Source organism: Thermobia domestica, chromosome 1 (assembly GCF_964235325.1).
Source record: "Thermobia domestica chromosome 1, izTheDome1.hap1.1, whole genome shotgun sequence".
Taxonomy (NCBI): Eukaryota; Metazoa; Arthropoda; class Insecta; order Zygentoma; family Lepismatidae; genus Thermobia; species Thermobia domestica.
In genome coordinates, this window is record NC_137454.1 from 307,975,916 (window position 1) to 308,002,828 (window position 26,913).

Sequence of the window (26,913 nt, forward strand, 5' to 3'; positions counted from 1 at the left end):
CAGGTAAAGCTCTATTTGTGTTACAAAATTTGGTGGCTCGAGGTGACTCCTTTGTATGCGAAAATCGGATGACAGACACGCACACACATTCTTATATTTGTATATGTGGTACACATTGAGAACGATCCAACATACAAACGGAAGTTGTAAGGTAGTAAGTTACTTTATAAAAAAAAGGAATAATGCCTAAGGAACTTACTGATACAAGCAGTAATCCTGTAATCAGGGCCGAATATTGCGCCCGGGGCAAAGAAGTTTTTCTGGTGCCCCCTTCCACCAAGTCTAAGTACTTTATGTTAGAAAAGAAGTTGAAACAAATCTTAGATTAAAGTATGTATTTTAAAAAGTTTAAACTATTTGTCATCTTTCCCCCTTTTATAGCTTTTACTGAAATTTGTGTACACATACGAGCTTGAAACCAATTACGAAGCGTATCCAAAAGTTAAAAACTGAGAAGTATTAAAAGTCATTTTATCGTTTAATCGAAACAAACCGATACATTATGCAATGTTTACGTTTTATTTATGTTAAATATTTATGATATTTTTAAAACAAATTCTGAAAGCGGTTCTTCTGTTGAAGCTCATTTATTTCGAAAATAAAATACTCTGTTATACTGAAAACAAAATTCTCAAGATTTTCCTCTTAAGAAATACATAGCTGTAGAAGATGCACCTTTGTTATATACAGGTATTGTGACCTATTGTGAAATTCCTTCAGATTTTAACCGAAAGTAATATTAGTGTTGTAATAGAAAAAAACAAAACAAATACATAACAATTCAAACAAGCTATAAAGGTAACCAAGTTCTGTTGCTTTTTGTGGAGGTCTGTGTTCCATTGGCCCTCACACTGTGAGTTGAATGCGAATGGAGAAAAGACGAAGGTCAGTTGTTGGTGTGAGTATATCCAACATACTACATGGTTGTGACAGTTCAGTTACACCGTAAACTTGCGTAAGGACAGAGTGAATATGGGACCTCCACATAGTGTCATAAGGACGTGTATACTTTACGAGTTCAAACTGGGGGCGAAGGTATGCCAGGCCTTTGGTGAGGGTGTCGTGACCACGCGGACATTGAAGCGGTGGTTCAACAAGTTTAAGGACGATGACGAAACACTCGAAGACGCATCACGTGCCGGAAGACCAACACATGTACATAATGAAGATCTTCAGGCAGTAATTGAGGTGAACAATGACTAGACGTGTGAGGAACTGGGACTACAATTCAGTGTGAGTGGAGAAACCATTCGGCAGCACCTCCATCAATTTGGGAAGCAATACAAGTTGGGTCGATGGGTCCCACATGATTTGACTCCAGGCCAGAAGGCAAGACGAGCAACACCTGTATTTCTTTGCTGTCTCGTCTGAGGAAGGAGTCATTTCTGGACAAAATGTTGACATGTGATGAGAAGTGGGTCCTGTATGAAGCTCCACGGGGCCGTTATCATTGGTTAGCATCTCATGAACCGGTTCCAAAACAGATGAAACCACTACTGCAACAGAAGGTCCTCCTGTGTATTTGGTGGATTGCACACAGCATCGTGCATCGGGAACTGCTACCAGCTGGTCAGAGCATCAATGCAACTGTGTACTGTCAGCAGCTGAGCCATGTTCAAGAAAACCTCAAAACTCTGTAGCCAGCACTTCTGAATCGCAAGGGGGTCCTCCTGTTACAGGACAACGCTAAGCCCTCCATTGCTAGGATGATCCGGGACACCATTCTACGCCTTGGATGGAAACACTACACTCCCGGATATTGCCCGTCTAATTATCACCTGTTCAATTCCTTGAACAATCACCTTAGAGGAGCCAGTTCAAATTCGTAGTAGAGGTGCAAAATATACTTGATACCTTTTTCGCTTTACGGCTCACCAAGTTCTACCGCGATGGAAGCCATAGCCTTCCAGTACGTTGGCAGAAGGTCATCGATGCTGATGGGGACTATTTTTGATCTTCCAGGTACGTCTTAGGTGACATATCGATGTTCGAAAGTGGTGGGCGAAAAAGCGACAGAACTTTCTTGGTTACCTTTATATTTAGAAACATTTTTCCATAAATATGGACACTTAACTTAATTCTGCAGAAAAAGGAAACCACATATTTCCATAATAAATATTTCTGTAAAAAATTAAGAAATAAAGAAGTTATAATTAATAAAAGAAATCTCCGAAATTCATCGCCAAATTCTAAGTTCCATTTTTGTAAGCGTGACATGAACCATGGTTAATGATGTTTCTTCGTAGCTTAGTGGTTATTGTACGCGCCTTTGGCGTGGGAGATCAAGGCTCGATTTCCGGCGCGGGCTCATGTAGTTCAGATCTCACGTTAAGTTGTAGGCTCACGTTTCACTCAACCTTGCTGCTGAAAGGGATGCTAAACTCAAAATTACATCACAATATGATTAATGGCACAAACCTATTTCTTTAAATTATAATATTGTCCAAAGATGAGACATATCAAACGACAGATTACATCAAGGTAAAGTAAATAAGACTTTTAAGGCTAAATTCTGATGCGTATTTTTCGAAAAAGAGATAAAAGGAATTTTCGTGCTAATATGTGTCGTTCGTTGCTAATAATTAATTATATATTTTATTCTGTAACGTATTGTTTATTTTCAGTATGTGTCCAGAGATGGCGTAGGTCAATGAAAACTTTACCTATGACCCACGGATTCACCACCCACCATGATCCTACGACCCATTGAACCCACAACTCACCGTGCCCCACTCTGACCCATCATGGCCCACCACACACCAAAACCCATCGTCATCAACTCTGACGCATGACCTACACCCTCCTCACCACTGACTAAAGAATTTACACTTGTAATAAAACAAAACTGTGAAATTGTAACTAATCGGAGTTTGAATTTCTACGGTCAATCGCTCAACCATCGTTCTGTTGCCACACTGGTCGATCTGGCCTTTACGATATAAAATGGTAAGGTGTTTGTCATGTGTCATATTAAGATGAATTTCAATTTAATTATCATATATAATTATCTCCTTGTTGTATTGCAGATACTGGGGAAAATAAGATGAAATTTGAGTCCCTCAAATCAACGTAAAGTAGGCCAACGTAAAGGAAAGAAAAAAAAAAAAAACAGTGTAAAATTCGACTGTGTCTCGAAAGCCAAGTATAAGTCCTATTGCTATTATTACAATTACAAATATCAATATCCATAAGTGCCTGAAGTTCTTTTTTCACTTAGATATACTCATCTGAGGTTACTAAATAGAAACAAAGGAAGGAAACTGCAGGCCTTGAAAGTAAAACGTAGGCAGATTCACCAGTTTTAAGAAGATGCTGTCCACAAAGCACTGAGCAGAGTAAGTTGGTGAGTCAAAGTGGGTCACGGTGGGTGGTGGGTCGCAGTGAGTCACGTCCTTTGGACTTACGGCCCAATGACTCACTCATAAATATTGACCCACTAACCCACATCAACTCTGTGTACAACAATACGCTGTTGAGAGCCAAAATTGTACCTTTTATAATCTTTTCCTAGCGACATACTCTTAACAATGGCATATGTCCTAAGAGTGATACTCATGCTATTTGTAGACCTAATGTTAAAATTAACTTCTCCAATTTTATCTCGAACATTCTAAACCTTATTACTCTAGACACCATGAACCTTGATCCTTACAGAAGAAGCGAATAGGTCAAATGACCAAATGCATTGTTAGGCACTATACTTCATTCCATACAGTTGTTTATATTAACGTAACAGTGATAACAAAGTTGATAAATGCAAATGCACAAGAAACGATGGTGCAACTTCCTTCAGTTCTTTCTTTTCTTTCTTTCTTGTAATTCAGTTCGTTCTCTAGTATACAAACGAAAGGGTAATATTTTCCTTCAGCTTCTAGAATTATAACACCAATTATCAAATAAAAGGTCAAATAAAGGGAGCAGACAATCTGACCGCCTTTTCAAAGTCCAGAATTTAGTCTAATAGATACAAAGTATTTAAAACCTCAAAAACTTTATCAAAGAAGGAAATGACTTTTTAAAAGTTATTGAGAACAAACAAACAAAACTTGAACAGTCATCAGCCAAGCAATAGCATCATCCTCCCAGTGACGTAGGCATGCGTGCCCAAGAAGCTCATACGTTCATGTCTAAGATATAATATTGCACAATACGAACTTAGGCTAAATTTTTATGGGTATAAATGAAGTTAGTAGTGTTGCCCACGTGACGAGACAAAAATGTTTTCTCGTTTCGAAAATTTTGTAGAGATGTCATCTCGTCTCGACTTGTTTTGTAAATTTTTGTACAAAATTTGTGCTCTACTTTTTTTTTCCTTCATTTCATCTACAAGTTATCAGAATCTTTGCTTGTTATGAAAAGTCCGCGAAGGCAGTGACGCAACTACTATGCTAGTTGTCGCCTTAGTGCCCCCTGACCAACCAAACCAAAACGCTCCCGCAAACATTTGCCCAATTTTGCGCCCTCCCAAATCCGGCGCCCGGGGCACAAGCCCCGTTTGCCCTCCCTAGTTACGTCACTGCACGAAGGGGGTGATATAACAATATTTGAACCATATTTATTATTGGAGTGTGTTGTGTAATGAACTTGTATCTTTAAACGTTGATTAATACTGTTCATTGTGTTCGTAAATCACTTTATCAGTTTATAGTTTTTAAACTATGGCTCATGTAACACTAAAACGGTGTCTTAAACCAGGGCGAACTAGCGTTGTCCACGAGACTAGAGAAATTTCTCAGCTCGTTTCCATTTTCATCTCGAATTTAAAGAAAGCATTTCTCATCTCGAATCTCGTTTTGTTTTTAAGACGAGACGAGGCATCTCTCGTTTTCTTGGGCAACACTAAAACGTATCTTGTCAGTCCCTTTCCCGAACATAAATCCTGGCTAACAAGTTGTTAGTTTTTGATCTTGCTTTAAATTATTTACAAAAAATAAATAACAAGTACATAGTTCATATATCATAAAAACTACAGTAATGCAGTACAAGTTATTCATAAATGAACAAGCAGGACGAACGATGTTATTTTTGCTATAAGTCGTACACTTAATGTCAAAGAGGAGGAAAATGAACACTTACCTTGATTTTATAATCTTTCTACTGGCTCCCTAGGTAGAAAATTTTCACAGCCAATGTTGCCAGTTGACGAGAAATTTTCCGTAAAACGGCAAATTCCGAACACTGGCGAGAAGTTAGTGATTCTTCCTTAAAGTAGGCTGAAATAGGCAGTTTTACATTTTTTATTCTTTGTTCCTTGAGCACCAATAATCATGCCTGCTATGTAGTATGGTTACGAAACATGATCGCTTACTCTGAGGGAAGAACGTAGATTGAAAGTATTTGAGATTAAGAACCTGAGACGAATATTCGGACCCAAGGGGAATGGGAATGGGGAATGGCAACGGAAACTTCATAACAGGAACTGCATAATTTATAACGTTTACCAAACACTGTTAGGGTCATCAAGTCTAGGAGACTCAGAAGGGCAAGTTATGTAGCTAGAATGGAAGAAAGTAGGAACTTTCAAACTTTTAACTGGAAATCCAATCGGAAAACGACCATTAGGAAAACCTAACAGCAGATGTGAAGTCAATATTAAGATGGATCTCGCAGAAATAGGAATACAAAGTAGAAGTGGATCCGATCGGTTAAGAACAAATGTCAATGGAGAGTTTTTGTGAACATGGCATTGAACCTTCGGGTTCCATAGGCATAGCTAGTTAAACAGCGTGACAAACATCTTGGCATTTGAAGGCGGCGCTTTAAGTTCCCTTTAAATGCTGCTAGCAAATGAGAGGCCAGCAATATTGCCACGTTTATTTTGCACACATCCACGTCTATTCCCTGTCACCTGATCGCGCTGTAGTTTGTCTGCTTACCCATAGCCACACCCCTTTACCATTTGGCAACGTCACGCCAGAGCTTGCGTTTTATTCGTTTAGCTGAAATGTCAAGATGTTTGTCACAGGCCTTAGTTTCTTACGCACGCATGACAACGCACACTTTCATTATCTCAAGGCTGATGAACTTTGGATCCATCTAAACAGATAGCCAGCAACCACATGAAAAAGAGACAGACTAGATCAAAGTCAGTAAAGACAAAATGAAACAAGGTCTGACACCAAGAACTCCGTCTGCGAATGTCTATCTGTAAACAGTTGATTTATTCGCTCTGATACCTCTTTCTTTGCACAGATGGAATGGAATTGTATTTTCGGAAACAAGTAGCGAAATAACCATCTGATGTTTTTGGGTTTTTCCCGGAGGTATGCAGGCGTTGCTATGTTTCAATGTCCAGAAGAAATGTTTACATCTAATCGGGAAACTTAATGGCTTCAGATGGGAAATTTACTGTTAGAGAACTGACAACACTCTTCGTAGGTCTGGCTGTGTAAGTTGTGCCATAGGATGTAAGAAATAACCTAATTTGTTCATATATTGAATAACAGTAACTTTTTTTCGGGATTAATGATAGAACCGACGAAATAACATGAAATTACGACCCGAATGAGCACATATTCACCGATATGTTTAACGGTAGAGAATAGATCTGTTTGCTCATCCGATACACTAATCTGGCATGTTGTTGAAAACTTTGAGAAATATAATTTGCTAGACCATATTACCCTCTTCCGTTACACATTATTCATGTTTTCTGTTTTTCATAACATATTTTTCGCGCTACCAGGTGCCCGAAAGGTGTTCAAGGTTTAGGAATAGCAGTCTGACCGCGAATATGAATTATACACAGCTCTCGTTGAACTTTAACCGTTGAAACAGGTTGTTCCAAATGTTGATTGAGTTCTGCAGTCAGTTATCCCTCACTAGCTCTATGATTCTTTATAATTATTCTTTTCGATGTTCATCAATTTCTCTCATTTTCCTGTTTGGTTTCTGTCCATTATTTCAAGTCTCTGAAAATTTATTGGCACAAATTCTATATCCCATTATCACATTGGATACTTCGCTTCCGATGTATGTACCACTCTGGCAGTGCTATACCACTTGGTCCATCAACCGTACGCCCACGATTTGCCCATTTGAAAATCGAAGAGGTCTCCAATGTTGCACCACCAACTTATGATCTAGGCCTATTGCACACCTACGAATCAGTACTACACCACCTCCCATACTACTTAGTATCACCCAGCATTCCAGTAACACAAGACAGTTGCAGTGTACGAATATGCAATGTTGCTAACTCACAGACATTATGCTTTTTTTTTTTTTAGTTTAACGTTCCACTAGTATGCACAGAGGTTAGGGAAGACGGTGCTGACTAGATGGATGGCAATAGTAGAATGCAGTGGTGACTCCAGAGTTCTAGAAGAGGGAAGTCACATCGGCAAATGGCATTTTCTCTCAATCCCGCACGCCACCCTGCTTTGGGGCCTCCGGTGATCTTTAACTTTGAAAGCATTCTTTGAATTTTGATGGGAGGCATAAGTGTTACAGGAAAAATAACAACAATTCCATAATCATATATCGAGTGTATATCTTACCACAGAATGATTGAACCTAATTTTAAATACTTTTCTCACCACAAAAGATTCAAGCTATTCAAGAAGTGGAAAATAACTGATAACAGCTCAACTTATTTCTTCATTTCGAATTTCTTAATCGACTCTATTAAAATAATTCTGTTACATGCCCATTAGCATACAGGGGTCCGCGGTGGCTCAGTGGTAGAGCGTTCACCCCTGGTGCTTGGGGTCCCTGGTTCGATCCCAGCCCCAGCCAAGTGAACTTTGTGGTGGAAAAACACCGTGTGCGTGGGTTTTCCCGGGGTTCTTCCGTTTCCTCCACTTTCTTCATTCCACCATTTCATTCATTTCTCATAATCACTGTCTCCTTTAGCCTAACCGGCATAACTGTGGGACGTAAAACTCAAAGATTTCATTTCATTTTTTCTATTAACAATAGTCGTATTAAGAGTAATTTCGGTGGGGACACTCGGTTAGAAGGTGTAAGAGCTTTTCTAGGCCACATATCACGCTTTTTCGTTCATATCATGAAAATGCCGGGATGGCACCTAACATACAAGTCGCAGAACTCCTCACTCCTTTTCTGATATGTATTATAATGATAAATATGAATATCATGTGTTTACTTTATTTAATATTAAAAAAGAACTCTTTGTCGGGGAAAAAATACAGTATTTAAAAATAAGTAAGCAAATATAGTGGGTCACAGGTGGGAACCTGGCTTTTTTCAGTCCGGTTATCCTGTAGTTACTGCCTCTGATTCTACCTTGTAAATTAAAAACTAGTGGTGAGATTGAAGTCAAATTGTAGGATGAGAGAATCGAAGTACAGGCAGCATAAGAAACATCTTGGAAACCACCATCCTGTTTTTAGCTCGATAATTTTAAATGATAAGAGGACGTGTAGCAGGCATATCTTTCTAAGCCAACTTCTTTGCAGAAAGTCAAATGTAAAGTTGTTTTTGACACACCTTTATTTATTTTGTGATTTGGAACGTTAAATTAGGGATTTTCTGAAAGGTGATCATTTGTCATTCTGTCTTTTTAGGTGATACAGAGCTGCAATAAACCTTCCAGGCACTGATCGAGAAAATGCAGATGAATTGTGGTTGCAATCCCAAAGTGACTGTACAGGAGCTGAACATGCGTCATCCAAAACGAGCTTACCAATCATATGTAACTGTTCTCAACAATTTCGTTGGTTAGTTGAATTCTAGTTTAACACTCTGTTAAGCACCAAGGTTGTATGAGACATAGATTTACAGCTTAAGGTGGGATTTGAAAAACATGAAATCCCACTGCGAATCAAACCTGGATCTTTTGCGCCAAAGGCAAGTACGCTAAACATATAACGACAAGGAAACTCAATAAGGTTGTAACTAGGAAGTCAGAGTCTCTTTTCCCCTTGAAATCCTCAACTTTACGGAGGATAATATGACATCTTAAGTTTTTCTAAAATATACTCTTTTTTTTCTCAAAGACAAATCCCGGAATGCTGTTCTGGGTATTGTTTTTTAAGGTATTGAACACATTTCAGGAGACATGGTAGGCAAATACATAATAGATATAATGAAATGAGCTCCGGCAAGGGCGCCGATCCTGGGGGGCCAGGGGTCCCGGGCCCCCCCAAAGCTCATGTGGGCCCCTTATTGTTTTTATGAATATACAATATTTGGCATAATTTGAATGTAATTTGTCGTAAAATCCTCATATATATACCTTCTGCATCTGAATGCCCCCCCCCCCCCAAATTTACAGAGAAATCGGCGCCCTTGAGCTCCGGATCAGTAACAATATAGACGATCAATGCATTAAAATTTTATTTCCACTTATTTCTAGAAAATATTGTATATTTTAAAGTTGTTTTTAAACTACATAACAAATATTATCTTGTAGTTCTTGCTTTCGAATCCATTCTTCAGTTCTGGATGGATCGGGTCTTCAGGTCGGATCCAAAAAATCCCGACTTTTATGTAAACTTAGTCTACTTGGATAATTTTAGGGATGATTTTATAAATTTAAATATACTCGTAACTTTTCCTCATATTGAATTTGGGCTCTCCGAAAACTTTGCACTCCTTCTTAAATAAATTCGTGCGTACATGCCTGCCAGTGTAGTACTTAGAAAAAAATTTATGTTCTATCATGTAAGTTAACTCAATATATGATATACTTATTTCAATATTTTTCTCTCCGGAAGCTGAAAGGACAAGATCAAGTAATAAAATCAATTTTTAAAGTTTTGCTTCCTAAACTTCTCAAATGTGGAGAACACATAAGTAAGAACTTCAATCTGTTTCGTATTCCCAAAATCTTAATTTGAAAGGAACATTTCTTACTACATTTAAAGCAAAAATTGTGAAAATATTATGTAGTGAAGCAGGGAACATTGCAACAAGGGCGGATCCAGGGGAGGCAATCGGGGCGATTGCCCCCCTCCCGCAGAAGAGGAAACTTTCTTATTTTATTTATAAGTAAAACCCATCCCAGAGTTTGGAGATACTAAAAGTAGCTCTAAGTAGCAGTATTACAACCCACCGCCCCCACAAGAAGTCCGTCCTGGATCCGCCCCTGCATTGTAATTGAGTAAAAATACCACTTATGTCTCTTTATAAATAAATAAAGCAAGATGACACATTATGATTCCTAATTTGATTCGTGTGATTGTCATGTGACATGAGGTGTTGCTCGCGTGCTAGAAGACTGAGGATCAGTTGTAAGGTTGACTCTTTGATAATTGTCGCTCGGACTACGATTATGGCAAGATTGTGGGATTCAGTCAAAGTATGTTGGCGAGTCATTATGGCGAAGCTGAATAGACTCAAATCAACAGTTTCGTTAATGTTGTGTAAATGGAAAGTAGAGAGGGATATTGGAAGAACACTGTATGGCCTGGTAGATGCTGCTTAACATTAGACAGTGCTACCTTCAAAAGTGATTTTTTTAAGGCACTTCCAATGGTCATAAACACTTAAATGATTTTGATGTTCCCATACATACGCAAATAAAAAAAATCAAAAATTAAATCGTTTAGCTTAACATCCCACGATTGAGCAGTTTTGCACCCTGCCATTATTCCATGTAGGCTGAAGGAGACGGCGATGATGAGAATTGAATTAAATGGTGTAATGAAGAAAGTGAAAAGAAACGGAAGAACCCCGAAAAAACCTCCACACACGGTGTTTGTCCACCACAAAGCTCACTAGGCTAAAAGAGACGATGATTAAGGGAAATGAATGATGATGGGAGAACCAGTAGAAGGAAAATGTGGGAGGAAACGGGCTTATTCTGAGGAAACCCTCAGACACAATATTATCTATCACAAGCTTACTTGGCCAAGTAACGAACCAGGGACCCCATCATTATAGGTAATCGCTCTACCACTGAGCTACCGTATATCCTATATGCAAGTCAAAATATAAGTAACAATATACCATAAAATTATATTTATCGAAATTATACAAACTTCCAGTAAATGGAAAATAACGTTCACTTTTTATACTTCTACTTTGTTTATATTTTAAAAGTTTTCTCTGATTTTATTTTATTGCAAAGTCTTTGATCAGATCCTTAATCATTACCATTATCAATTTTTGTTTTTGACGGAGTCTGTGTTTTCACCAACGTTATAAATTTGCTATTTTTGGGACTATCGCACCAAGCCAAATGGGAAGTAGCACTATCAAAGCGTAAAATCATTTTATAAGCAATTAAATTATGATTTTTGGAGTTTAATGGATATTCGAACATTTACACTTAAAGACTTTGCAAATGATTGCAAATGATGGGATATTTTAAAAAAAATTATGTAATCTCCGAGATGAAATATTGTAGCATTGAACTTACTTATAAGAAAATGTAAGAAACAACAATCTTCAATTAATTACGCTCGAATGTTTAAAGTCCGGGGATAAATACCTGAAGCTCACAAAGATAGGGTCTGGATGTGGCTGTGATACTGTGTGCTGTGTGAGTAAGGATCTGCTCTTTCTATTATATTTAAACACTAGTTGAATATATTCATGTTTCGCACGGGGGCTGTATTTGGAAGTCAACGCCTGCGGGAGTATCACCATTGATCTCAGCGACCGCGAAAACTATGGATTTGACACTAATATCGATCATTTTGGATTACTTTTATATGTCTCGGTATCTCACCTCCCCCCCCCCTCCCGGAGACCTCCGATCCGGAGCCGAATAGCGTGAATTTGGAAGTTAATACGATCAGAGTTTCACCATTGATTTCAGCGACCGCAAAAACTATGGATTTGATACTAATATCGGTCATTTTCTACTACTTTTACATGCCCCGCCCCAATGAGACCCGAATTATGACAAGAACTAACTCTGGTCTGGAGCCTAGACCAAGGTATTCGTGACTAAAATTTGGCAACTCTCGGTCAATTTGTCTGGTTCCCAAGCCGGTTCCAGTAAACGCTCCCCCTAAGATCCCCTGGTTTGAAATTTGAAGAAAGGGCTTCATGTTGATCTGGGGCCTGGGCCAAGGTACCCCTGACCAAAATTTGGTAACTCTCGGTCCACTTGTCTGGTCCTGATGCCGCACAGACAGACAGACAGACGCACAAACAAACCCTTTATTTTATTTATATTAGATTAGAAGATTAGATTAGATTATGAAGTACGAAGGCAAAGTGTTACCTTTTTTTAAATTTTTATTGAATCCTAACTCTAATAATTTAGGTTTACTAGGAGTGAAATCAATACTTTTAGTATCTACCCGTTACGAAACTCAATGCTAATTCAAGAGTTTCTCAAGTCTTCCTCTTTTTTTCTTTTCTTTTTTTTCATTCTCTTACTTTAGATATCAAGAGGAATTAAATTGATCTGCCATCTATACGTAGATGTTCGAACTACTTAGTATCTTTCTACTCAACTTGTAATAATGAAATAACTTCATAGATGTCACCCTCTTCTACTTTCGTGCTTGTTAGAGCAAATGGAAGTTGTATAATACAGTGCGAGTAATGGAAGTTGTATAATATTTAAATACAATACAGTACAGTACAGTACGGAGTTGTATAATACAGTACATTCTCAATCGAAAAGCATTCAGTTTAACGTGCCATGATTATGCTTTGAAATTATTAGACTAAGGGAGACGGAAATTTAAGAGTCGGAAGGAGTCAAGTGACCTTGACAAATCGAAGATATCGCAGTGCAAAGTGTTTCCTTATTTTGGCAACAGATGGGGTTGTTGCTGAAATGCCGTCAAAGCAAACGGCACCCCTCCTTTTCCTTCGTTTTCCCCTGCATGTGGTCAAAGTTGGACAGCGCAGGAGGGGGATGGTTACGGCTGTAAATGGGACAGAAAAGTGAAATTCTTTTCTTTTGGCTAAGAGAAAAGAAGGAACAGAACTGAAGAAAAAAAAGAAATAAGAGGGACCAACATGATATCAGCAGTCAGCTCCGTGTCTAGAGAGCCACTGAAATATCTACAACGGTCACAAACATACCATAGAAAACTAAAGCACTTGTCGCCTGTCTCTTTCTCAAAGGATTCTACCTAGGTAAATAACGCGGGAATAGTGCAGGAAGAGTCTGATATAAAATAAAGAACCATGCAAATATTAAAAAAAAAAAAAAAAAAAAACGGGAGAGTCGATATTCTAATTTATTTTGGGCCTTCGTGGTTAAAAAAAAAAAAAAAAAAAAACTTGGAATTGAAAGGCAGAAAACCCAGACAAAGATCTGAAATGTATTGGCAATGTGACTCTTTTTTAGTGGAATCCATTTCTTTATTTTCTTTTCAAAATATGATCACCAGATTTACCCTCTGTCTCGCCTTCACATTCGAATGGTCCTGGGATCGATACCAGTAGCTGACCATCCTGAATTTTTCCTATTACAACAGGAAAGGGGCGCAATGTTACATTTAGCCTTGGGTACCGGCTTAGAAGGACAGGAGGGAGCATATGCTCTGCTTGGTATTGGTTTTTATTTGGGAAAATAGACCACTTCATTAACAATAGAATTAAAAGATGTGTCACATTCTTCAGGAAGGTACACTCATGTCCAAAATTATTGTCGCATGTCTATAAATATGTTGTTGTAGCAAGGGTGCCCACAAGGGGGGGCTATGACACAAACTGCGTCATTGAAATATTGGGGGGGGTAAAAATCTATATAAATATGTTTGACGGGGGGGGGGTAAAATTAATCGAAAAGTTTTTTTTTTCATGGAAGAATACCTATGGATAGACAATTGCCATGGACATAAGGGGGGGTGGGCACCACTGGTTGTAGGAATATAATTTGATAACGAATTCACCCGGTATTTCTTATAATGTCAGTATGTGTACAATCGGCAGAGACATGCATGCAAGTTTCATGTCAGAAGAGGAGTAAATAAGAACAATAAAACGAAAATAAAACTACCGTGACCATTTAGCAACATTATGATTTACTCATTCTAATTTTCGTATTTATAAATATTTTCCTATGAAATTTACCATATATTCATTTCCCGATTATACACATAGTATCAGTATTAAAAGTACCCAGCAAATCCAGTATTACATTATATTCTTACATGGAGACAGTTATAGATATGCGACAATCATTTTGGAGATGAGTGTACAAGGACGTAACAGGTGTTTGTTTCAAACATTGAATAAGTGTTCGTATACATTGAACTTATTTCCTGACGTCACAGAACTAAGAACTGTCACAGAGCGACGTAAGTCCGGCGACAATACAATATTTCATTTTTACTTTCATACTTTGCAATATATCTATTTATTTTAAAAGCAAATTTTAATATGTTTTTATTTTCAACTATTTTATCCTAAAATAAATACTAGCCTTTAACCAGCCCTTATTTCCCTGGTTGCATATCACTTTAGGATTTGGAAAATGTGTCCAACGAATAAAAAAATGATAAAACACCTTTTAAAGACATCCTTTTGTTAATCAATTCGCACTAAAAAGTTAAAAATAATCTTATTTATGCAAGCCTAAATAAAAGGAATGGGGCGCGTCATTTTAAGAATTTATAAAGTAACTGTATGTAAGCCTATATTAGAGCGCATCCCATTTTTTTTTTTTTTTTTTTTTTTTAAGTCATGCATAACCAAAATTGTTTTCTACTTTTAAGTGCGACTTGATTAATGAAAGAATGTCTTTAAAATGTTTATTAGTATGTTTTTCTATTATTATTGTTAATGTTTGCATCCTTGGCATAGGATGTTTATTTTGTAAGGTACCGTATGGTGCGTTTCTATACTACTAGGGTATATAAAAATTTAGTTTCCTATGCGATACATTAAACAGCACTTTTAAAATAAATAAATAAATAAATAAAAATTACTACCGAATATAGAGTATTTCTCCGCTAATAAGAGGGAGACAGATTGAGGATACCCAACACCCCTACCATTGATTGAGAAATATTTCGGTGTCGACACTGATGAACAACATCTACATTTGAATTTGAATGTTTTATGAGCTTTAGGCAATTGATTCAGACCAGGATACATGGGGGACAGAATGTTGGAAGCAAGTAGTCCAGTCCCTAGTTTGAATGCCTGGAATGAGTAAGGACTCTTCCCTCCTTGGTAAAACCTGCCGGAATCTGAAGCAATATCAAAGAAACTGCTTCGAAAAGAGAGGGAGCAAACATGCATAAATAGATAGTCAGAGTCGGATTTAGGTTTCGTGGGGCCCCAAGCTGTTTAAGGTAATGGGGTCCTTTATGTGTCCAGATGAACATAGGCACCCTACATACAGAAATGAACAAACTAGAGATAATTTAGGAAGCAGACTAGCAGAAGGAGCCCCATTAATTACATGAACGTAGGCTACACAGCAGGAAGCATTGTTGCTACGTATATATACATTTTATTTTATTTTTTAATTTTCTTATATTTTAGAAATGTATATCCAGTTTTTCTTTAGATTTTTGGGCCCCAAGAGAGCAGGGCCCTAAGGTATAGCTTGTTTAGCTTATACGTAAATCCGGCACTGTAAACAGTATATACATACAGGCGCGGATCCAAAGGTGGCTATAGAGGCTATAGCCCCCCCCCCCCTTGACGTTCAGGTATACACTGGATAAAATGGGCTTCAATCCTGTTTACTCTGGATAAAGAGACAAACTATGGTTTAGCTCCTCCCTTGATCATATCCTGGATCCGCCACTATATATATATATATATATATATATATATATATATATATATATATATATATATATATATATATATATATATATATATATATATATATATATATAATGTTTGTGTTTAGTATGTTGTACGATGGAAGCTGATGAAAGAGCTTTATATTATTCTTGATTTTTTGACAGGTAAACAAAGAATATTTCGGGGATTAATCTACTCGATTATTATAATAAGATTATAATAATGTATTTTATTTTTTCTCTTGTATGTATATTCTCAGTCCTGCAGGAAGCTTTCATTTCTTTCTTGGAATAGATAAACGAAGACTTTGGTTCGGCTTCTCCTTCACAAATCTATGTCGAAAGGTTGACTTTATCGCTACCAACACAAATTACTTCTTCTCATAGAAACCATCTACAAATACACTGTACTGCTGAAACAGAAACCATCAACTAAAGAGGTCATAAATTTTGCCATTCCTCGTGTTTGAAGTTCCCGTTCTTCACAACGACTTCCTTCCTCCCGCCCCTGTTAAGAAGTTCAAAGTAGGTTTTCAAAAGGACTGGCTCCCGCTGAGAAGGAAAGTGGGATGAGGAATGACTATAGTGCCATCTAGCAGTTAGACGGCCAAGTACGTGAACACGAAAAAATCTGATTTCTGATTTCTGTAGATTCAATAATGAAGGATATAATTTCTCATCGATTGTGTAATGAATGTCATTGGAAACAGCGAAAAAATAGTACAGTAGCGCACAAATACAAAGATAGTACTCCATTCTCAAAAAAGTCCGAAGTTTTTAGCTCTTTTCCTTACTGTAAAAAAACAGAAGACTTTTCCCTCTAATTTTGATCATTTTCTTATGGGAATTTGGATTATAATTATCTGTATTTATAAGAAGAAAATATCACGCACAGCGTTCAAATTGCACCTTTAAAATGAGATGCATCATATTGAGTGAGCTATTGAGACATTTTTGCGAAAGAACGAAATGAAACCATGATTTGCCTAAAAAATGGTTGAGATCCCATGTTAAATTGAACACCAATCTTCCGGCCGCTGTGGCGCACTCCTTCTCCCTCTTAAGGAAAGTGCTTGATAATGGACAAATTGGTAGAATGAGAAAGTGGGATAAAACGGGAATACCCCCAAGAAAATCCACGGATACGATGTCATCCCCCACAAAGTCACTTTGGCCAGGGATCGAACCAGAGACCTCACGCACCATTCTCAATCGAGAATGGAATGGCCAATGAAAATCGCTGGAACAGAATATTAACCAATCCAGACGTTCGAAACAACTCCAGGGTACAAATACTTCTATTTTCGTGTCATATTAGTAATTAAGAAAATTTTATTCATACAATATTTATTGTATAATCACCAGCAAAAGTGGGTATCAGTATTCATAATTTCAGTTACCCAGGGGTAAAAGTGAGAGGGAACGCGGGTAGACGCCGTTCCACCACTCCCAAAACAAATATAGCGTCCCTCCACTTCCTAAAAATACAACGGGCGAATATAGACACGGAGGACGGCGTGACATCATGCGTCCCCCTACCTTTTCAGATACAGCAGTTTGTGTAATATTATATAAAATATAAAGAGTAGCCCTATAATAAATTAAAAGAAAAAATAATAAATCATTTTCTTCTTGTTCACCTCAACCATAGATTGGTGAGCAACATGTAAATTTTAATACTGTTCTCTCCTTTGGGAGAACTGTTTTATACTTTGATAAGGTCTCTTCTTCGTAACTGCATCTAGATATTCTAACCTTGATCTTCCTCTTCCTGATTTTCCTTCTGCCTTTCCCTCTATCAACACGGTGATCCAATCGGAGTGTCGAATAAGATGGCCAAGCATACTGTTTCTTCGTTTTCCGATTATCTTCATGATCTGTCGTCCTTCATTAGCTTCCTTTAGTATGTCTCCATTTCTTTTCATTTCGGTAAATGATATGCGCATCATTCTGCGCCAACACCACACTTCAAATGCTTCCAACTTGGATATTTCAGCTTTTTTCAACGTCCACGTCTCTGATCCGTAAAAGGTCAATCCATATGAAGAGGCCCAAAAATGGTAAAAATGGTTGCTCGTCCATCTTCGAAAATCCTAAAAAAAATTCAGTGTGATGAACCTTGTGTATGAGAAGGTCAGTAATATCATTCACGTTGTCGTATGGACGTTGTCTCAATGGTGGCCATCTTTGTTGTCGATGGAGTGCCAATACTTGCATTTGCAAGCGTTTACGAAAACTACAGCTGCTCAGGACCAGTCTTGGGAAGTAACGTAATGCAAGTAACGCGTTACTTGTAACGCGTTACTTTTTAAATAACGTTTCCTAGTAACGCGTAACATTTTTCCCAAAGTAACTGTAACGGTAACGCGTTACAACTTTTTAAGTAACGTATCTACTTCGCGTTACATTTCGGATGAATAACTACAATACGTATATTTTTTTCGGAAACAAATTTTTCTTTCCTGTAAGTGAATTTCTCAGAATGGAACAACGGAGCATGTACTACGTATGTCAGTGACCAACAGTCGGTCACAAACACACAAGGGCGCGCATCAGGGGGGGCAAGGTGGGGCGCTCGCGCTCCCGAAGGGGAAATTGTACTTGTGAATATCGAAAACCCAATAGAAATTTTACATTAGTTACAGCAAAATTTGAAACTATATTTGAACGTTGCTTATACTTACCCCCCTTGGACACCACAACATGGCCGCCCTTGCTGACACACAAAGAAACAGATAAGATCATAATGCCACTTGCTGTTTTTGGAAGATGAGGACAGCCTCAGGGAAATCATGTGTACTGATTGCAAGCACCTGGAAGATTTTGTCGTCGATTTTGACAGCTCCAAATCAATACACTCAGTGAGTGAACTACGAGTGCAATGGTACCAAATTTCACAAAATTAAATCCCCACGTTAAGCGGGTTTGCATATCCAGGCTCCTAACTATGAAAACATTTACGCTCAGTCCAACCTCAATCATTTTACGAATTCAACCTGTTTTACGTATGTTATTAGGACATAATATCGATTGTGATTTATTCTAAAAACACTTTTATACATTGCAAGAGCTGTAACGTCCAAATATTTACTGAGAACTCATAGTCGTATCGGAATAAACAAAAGCGAGTATGGAACAGTAAACTGCTTTCACAAAAGGCAAAAGAAGATGTGCAAAGGCATATAAAACGGTCGATTGGTTTGGGACGACACACTATCAATCACATGTTTGTGTGTTCAAACCCGGTAGTAAGTTGTTTCTTTTTTAAGTGTCTTCCTATTTTCATCCGGAGGCTGAAAATATTTCTTTGAGTAACTCATTGAAAACTTCTTTTGTTTCAAATTCGATTAGAACGGAACATTGTATGAATTGCGAATCTTAAATCCATAGCTAAAAAAAAAATGAAGTATACTCACTACTCCATTATCCTCTGATTTGTAACGAAACACTATTTATAAACAGTGGTGACTTAAGAAAATTATCCTCGGGGGGAATTTCAATATGCGGGCGGAGGGCAAACATTGGTAGTCCATATTGAGCACGATCGAATATATGGTCCTGAAGGCGGAAATTTCTTAGCTCGAGAGGGGTCTCAAATTCTCCCTCAGATCACGTCCTGAAAGCATCATTGCTTAAAAGCTTTTCGTAACAAATATAATATTACACTTGTTTCTCGTTCTACATTTAGAATTGGTAAAATCATAACTTATAGAGGATTATAATAAAAGCATAAAAATTACAATACTAATCATGTATAAATTATCCTGTAAGTTACCAACTTTGGGTCAGATTAAAACTCAAATATTTGTTTTCGGATTGCACTTAGAAGTAAGTCCTCTTTATATAATCCTGATTGGAAGCCATGTTTAACACTAATTAATTAATCAATATTTATACGAATATTTTTTTTATTTTACTATTTTTACTATTCAATATTATATACACTTCATTTCCAAAATCAAAATCTCGAAAATGTATATTGTACGAGTGCAGACTCACAAATAAATGATTATTTATCATATATATTGGTCTCTATTCGAAATTCTATTTAATTGAATCCGACAAGAACACAGACAGAAACATCGAGAACAGGTGAAAAAAGAGAGAGAAAAAAAGCGTTGTACCCGGCGGGGACCCGAAGTAAGTTCGAATGGTGCTTTAGAAGCCGAAGGCCTTAGACCACTTTTTTTTTTTTATATAGTATTTATTGAGCACTTACATAATAGTTACAGTAATAACAATTAGAAAAATGCAACTAATAACAAGAAATACAAAAAATAAACATACCAGTAGTTAGAACAAAAAAAAAATTAATAGATCGCCTGATAATACTGAGCAAACCAGCGATGACGTTGGGGAACAGGTATACGCAAAAGAGAATAAGATAACCAAGAAATGTATAAATCCGGGGAGAAATCCGTAGAAAGATGAAGAAAGAGATCAGCCGTTGTAATTGTCAACCACACAACAAAATTATGTTTAACTGGAGGGAAGAAAACAAAATCGGGGCGCAAAATCATATTGTCACAAGTTATATAGTCGGTACTAGTGCGAAGGATTCTGGCAAGAATCTGAGTATATTTTTGCCAAAGAGGGTATATCCTAGTACAGGTATGAAGACGATGTGAGAGGGTTAGCTTTTTGCCACCAGCACGGTGTTTGTCCACCACAAAGTCCACACGGCCCGAGCTGGGATTGAACCAGGGACCCCAAGCACCGGAGGTGAACGCTCTACCACTGAGCCACCGCGCCCCCCTTATAACAATACACAGTACTAGAAACAGGTGAGGTGAGGTGATTTTAGTTTAGCGTCCCGTTCAGCAGCGAGGCTATATGAGACGTGGACCTACTGATTAACGTGGAATCCGAACCACATGAGCTCCCGCCGGGAAACGAAGACCACTCGGCTATGGTAACAACTAGTGATTATAGCAAAGGCTTCGAGTAGTATTCTTATTACAGAATAACATTTTCTATTGCCTAAAATTTAAACTTAATTTACTTTGATATAATATATCTATTGATTTGTTACATGAACACGTTTTCGTTAGTTTGATGAATGATGTATGTTGTTGATATAGATTCTATTACACGTTCTTTCGTAAATATTATAGAAAGTATCGGGGTTATTTATGATCTTTCATGGAAATTGACTGGCGCATGCGCAGTACACAGACAGTTCAATTGGAAGGTCAGGAAGGAAATGCTAACACACTGTTAGAATGTTTCATCGCTGTGAAGTATAAAGAACAGCTAAAATGTGTTTTACGCTTGTCATTGCGTAAAGAATCGCCAGGTTAATGTTTGTCCAAGTTCGCACTAATCAACTGAACTCATGAAAAATAATTAATATTGCCATTACTGCACAATATGAAGAATAAAGAACGTATATTACACCAGGCCCTATCCAGTGGGGGTCTAGGGGGGCCGGGCCCACCCTAAATTTTTGCGGGCCCCATCTAAAATTTCCACGGTAGGCTTGCAAATGAACTATAATATGGTGATGAACTATAATATGGTTGGTTCGGGCCCTCCCTAACTTCAGCCGGGCCCCCCTATATTTTTGGGCTGGCTACCGGCCTGTATTACACCACATTGTTCTCGAATTCGAACTTAGCTAAGGAAGGGACAATAAACAAAATGTGATTTATTCATTTGAATTGAGATAATTCAATGAAACTAGAAATTACACAATCAAAAGGAAAAATATCGTTAAAAAGACAATAATACTTTTATCCGAGATGTGAAATAAAGTTATTAATTAACTGAAATGAAAGTAATATTGGGCATGATATAGAGTAAGAAAAAAAAGTAAATGTATTCTTAGAAACGTTCAAAGTAAATTCACAAATACTTTTTGAAGATATACTACTCTTCCTTTACGTTTTAACGAACTAATAAGTAAACAAGCCAAGGAAAAGAATGAAGAACGAAAGTATTGCTCTTGAAAAAATATAATAAATAAATGAAACTTAAATAAATGTTTACACAAAAAAATAACACACTAGTACTTCGTGTAGTCACCTCCAGAGTCAGTAACTTCTTGAAGTCTGGAGGGGATACTAGATACAAGTCTCGAGCAATACGACGGTGTGTCACGAAAATGTTGTCACAGTTCCATAACATGATTTTGAAGAAACGTTTGGTCTCTGTCTTCACGTCTCTCTTCCCATTCTTGCACCATGTAGGCCCACAGATGTTCATTTGGGTTCAAATCTGGGGATAGAGGGGGCCACTCAATACAAATTAACTCTGGATGTTCACTTAGCCACTCTCGTGTTTGCCGGGAAGTGTGAACAGCACTGTTGTCATGCATATATATATATTCTTCCTGTTCGGGGAAGTTTCTTTCTAAGGACGGTAACAACGTATTTTCGAGGATATTAATGTAAACACTGCTGTTCATTCTCTCAGGCACCGCAACCAAATCTCCAGGACCAGCAGCCGTCATGTATCCCCAAAAGTGTGCTGATATTCGTCCTGAACAAGAAGTTCTGATAATATTTTGTTCAGCATAAATGGTTCCGCGCGGTCTATACAATATAACTCTGCCTTGTTGGTTAGACTTGAAAACCTTCTCGTCGGTCCAGATGACTAAGTCCCAATATGACTGAGGTTGGGTTATGTTATTCTGTGCCCATTCCATTCGTCTGGCCTTGTGAGTTTCAGTCAGGAGAGTCCTCCTAGCGGGTCTTGAACAGTGTAGACCAGCCCCCAATAATCTTCTTCTTATTGTTTCGTGAGAACAATTATATTCTCTGGCTTTGTCCAAGAGGATTGACGTGGCGTAGAGGTCTGTTGATTACTTCTGTAACTAAAGCTTGATCTTGAGCTGCAGTTGTCACTTTTGGCCTTCCACTTCTTGACCGAGACCTGAACCATTCACCACCTTCTTCATGTCGCTGAACCCATTTCTTGACCGTTTTCTTGTCACATCCCAGATCTCTAGCAATCTGAGGCACAGTTTGTCCCATTTTTGCTCGGCCTATGATTTCTCCTCTCAGAGCAACAGACAGTTCTCCACAACCTTTAGAGCGAGGCATTTTCAGAACCTGTTAGAAATTTGCGTTCTGGCGTGTATGACAAATGTCGGTAAAGTGCATCTTTCTGTTTCTATTGCGCATGCACCAGTCAGTTTTCATGAAAGATTGTTGTAATATTTATGAACAAATACGTAATAGAACCTATATTAACAACATCATTCGTCAAAGTAAAGAATACCGTAAACATAAAACAATTTCAACAGATTATTACATCAAGCCAAAATAGGCTTAAACTTCAGAGAATGCAAAATAAATTTCATACTGTAACAAAAGATTGAACACGAAACACGCTTACTATATTTTCAACTTGTGACATTAGCCGAGTGGACTAAGGCATTAGGCTAGAGATTTTGAGGCACCATTCAAGAGTAGTTCGAATCCCACCACAGTACAATTTGGTTTTACCTCTTCTTGACGTTTCTGTTTGTGATCCTGCCGGATTCTATTAATTATAATTTCGTAATACGCTAAAATATACGTAATATTTGAAATTCTTAACCTCCCATTTTTACATTTTTCAAGCTCAGTTGAGAAGAAAGAGGAAAAATGAAAGTACAAACATTTACAATAATTACTTAGCATTTACTGTCATTGTAATTGTGGATATTTTATTTATGAAAATGTATAATGAACTAAAAATATATTTAATAGGTCACATGTCTCCATTTTTCGATTCTAACTTGAAAGTTACAGTTTAGGCGGTGACATATCAAAAGACCCAGGGGGTTGTAACCCCTCCCATGGAAACTTTTATATTCTATTGAAATAAAAAGTGTTCCAGTTTATAATCTTGGAAAAGCAACAATCACTGTGTGTGGAGGGCGATTTATTTATACTACGATTTATCACTTCCAAATGTGTAGAAGATGTGACTGTATATTGTACATAATCATTCAAGAAATATAACACAACGAAGGGACTTCGTAGACCCTTCACGCCACCCCAGGAGGAGGAAGTGCGTCCCGCCGTCCCTCGGTTGGGAACTACTGCTTCTGAGGGAAACATTCTAACAGTGTGTTAGCGTTTCCTCGCCTTCCAATTGAACTGTCTGTGTACTGCGCATGCGCCAGTCAATTTCCATGAAAGATCATAAATAACCCTGATACTTTCTATAATATTTACGAAAGAACGTGTAATAGAATCTATATCAACAACATGCATCATTCATCAAAGTAACGAAAACGTGTTCATGAAACAAATTAATAGATATATTATATCAAAGTAAATTAGGTTTAAATTTTAGGCAATAGAAAACGTTATTCTGTAATAGAAACTACTACTCGAAGCCTTTGCTACAATTACTAGTTGTTACCATAGCCGAGTGGTCTAAGGCGTTCGGTTTATAAAGCATTATTCGAACTAAGTTCGTCTCCGCAGGGTACAGCACCTTTTCCTCTCTTTTTTTTTCACCTGTTCTCAATGTTTGTGTCTGTGTTCTAGTCGGATTCGATTAAATAGAATTTCGAATAGAGACCAATATATATGATAAATAATCATTTATTTCCGAATCTGCACTCGTACAATATACATTTTCGAGATTTTGATTTTGGAAATGAAGTGTATATAATATTGAATAGTAAAAATAGTAAAATAAAAAAAATATTTGTATAAATATTGATTAATTAATTAGAGTTATACATGGCTTTCCAATCAGGATTATATAAAGAGGACTTACTTCTAAGTGCAATCCGAAAACAAATATTTGAGTTTTAATCTGACCCAAAGTTGGTAACTTACAGGATAATTTATACATGATTGGTATTGTAATTTTTATGCTTTTATTATAATCCTCTGTAAGTTATGATTTTACCAATTCTAAATGTAAAACGAGAAACAAGTGTAATATTATATTTGCTACGAAAAGCTTTTAAGCAATGATACTTTCAGGACGCGATTTGACGGAGAATTTGAGACCCCTTTCGAGCTAAGAAATTTCCGCCTTCAGGACCATATATTCGATCGTGCTCAATGTGGACTACCAATGTTTGCCCTCCACCCGCATATTAAAATTCCCCCCGAGGATAATTTTCTGAAGTCACCACTGTTTATAAATAGTTTTTCGTTACAAATCAGAGGATAATGGAGTAGTGAGTATACTTCATTTTTTTTAGCTATGGATTTAAGATTCGCAATTCATACAATGTTCCGTTCTAATCGAATTTGAAACAAAAGAAGTTTTCAATGAGTTACTCAAAGAAATATTTTCAGCCTCCGGAGGAAAATAGGAAGACACTTAAAAAAGAAACAACTTACTACCGGGTTTGAACACACAAACATGTGATTGATAATGTATCGACCCAAACCACTTTTTTTTTAAACCTTCTTTATTGAGAAGAACAAACAAAGTACATGAACATATTAAAAATTAAAAAAAAGTGAATTTATACATTTGTAAAAAAAATATGGTAAAATAAAAAAAAACGAAAAGAAGAAGAAAGAAAAAAAACTGACATAATGAACAAAGACAATGCAAATATACATAGGTGTCTGCACGGGGCAGGCAGGTTACATAATTATTAGTAGATTTACCATTAGTTATTCCTACATTATCATGAGCTGATATGATAAAAGTGTATTCCAGATTTGTCATCTTTCTGTTTATTATTATTATTATTATTATTATTATTATTATTATTATTATTATTATTATTATAACATTACATACATGGACAAAGACTCTGTAAGAACAGTTAAATAGTTAGCAAAAAATTTCCTTTTTCGTGCAGGTGAGAGAAGGCTGGCCTGATATTGCAAATATTGCTTGTATAATTCTATATGATAAGGCCGATTAGTATGCACAAGAAACATAATTGTCTGTATAGTTATCCAGATAACAGCATTGTTTTTAAATGTCGGAAAATAATTAAAAGCAGGCCACAAAATAAGTTCTGTTACAGTAAAGCTATGAGGTGAAAGACGACAAATTTTGCTAATTAAAATACAAAAATACTTCCAAATGATTGGTACGTTGGAACAGGCATGAAACTTATGCGCTAGTGTATCAAGATTGTTGCAGTATGGGCATATATTACTATTTACAATACCTATATTGTGAAGTTTTTCCAATGTTTCGTATACATTATTGACTATAAAATACCAGGTTGTACGTTGGTGGTGAGTGAGAAAGGAAGCGTTGATGTTTTTCCATATAGCATTCCAATTTTTATGTGGGTGCTTTAAGACAACAGTCGGTATACTAGTAACCCACAAGCGAACATAGCGCCAGTAAAGGTTGTTGACCGAACCAGTTTCAATTGGATCTTTTGCTAGCAAGGCGTATATCATATCAAGTATGACATCACGTAAATGAGGAAATTTGTAGCTCCAAGGAAACACGTGTACTGGCGCCTGAAGGTCTAAACAGTGGAAGCATACATTGATAACAGCAGCCGTAATCGAAGTCTCGTGTTCACAGACCAGCTTACAACTTCTGTGCATAAGAAGGGCACGTGCCTGTGCTTCTATGTGCAAAAAGCCTATGCCTCCTTCACGTGAGGGGAGGTAGAGTTGATTCTTAGTCACGCGTAAGATTTTGGAATGCCATAAGAAAAACAAAGCGTGACTGGTTAACTGGTTAGATATTTTAACTGGCATTGGTAAAATCTGTGCAATGTGGCTGAAAATACTAAAAACAGACGTTTTGAGAAATAAGTTTCTACTAAAAATGTTCATGTTTCGCTGTCTATGAGTTATAAGAAGACTTCGGATTTTATTTGCTGTAAGATTATATGACTGTTCTACTGTTTGATTGATATTATTGTACCACCATACACCAAGTATTTTGACACTTTGAACCGTATCATAGTAGTTGCTATATGAAGCATTGTATTCTGGATGAATACATAATATTTTTGTTTTTCTGTGATTGAGTTGCGCTCCAGAAGCCTGTTGATATAAGGTTAATAACCGTTGTAGGCTATTCATGTCGGCCGGATTTTGTAAACAATAGTGGGAATCATCTATATAACTTTGTACAGTTAGTTTGGTATTGTAGACAGACACACCAGGGAGTAAACGTTCAGTCGCGTATATAAGTGGTGCAAGGGACAAACTGAATAATAAACTTGACATTGGGTCACCTTGCAAAATACCATTATTAATGTTTATTGGGTTACTTGAGCCACCATTAACTTTAATTTTTGACAATCTATGCGTATAAATTCCTCGTACAAGAGAAATAAAGGAGGACCCAAAACCATATTTCTCAAGGACTTTGAATAAGTAGTCATGGT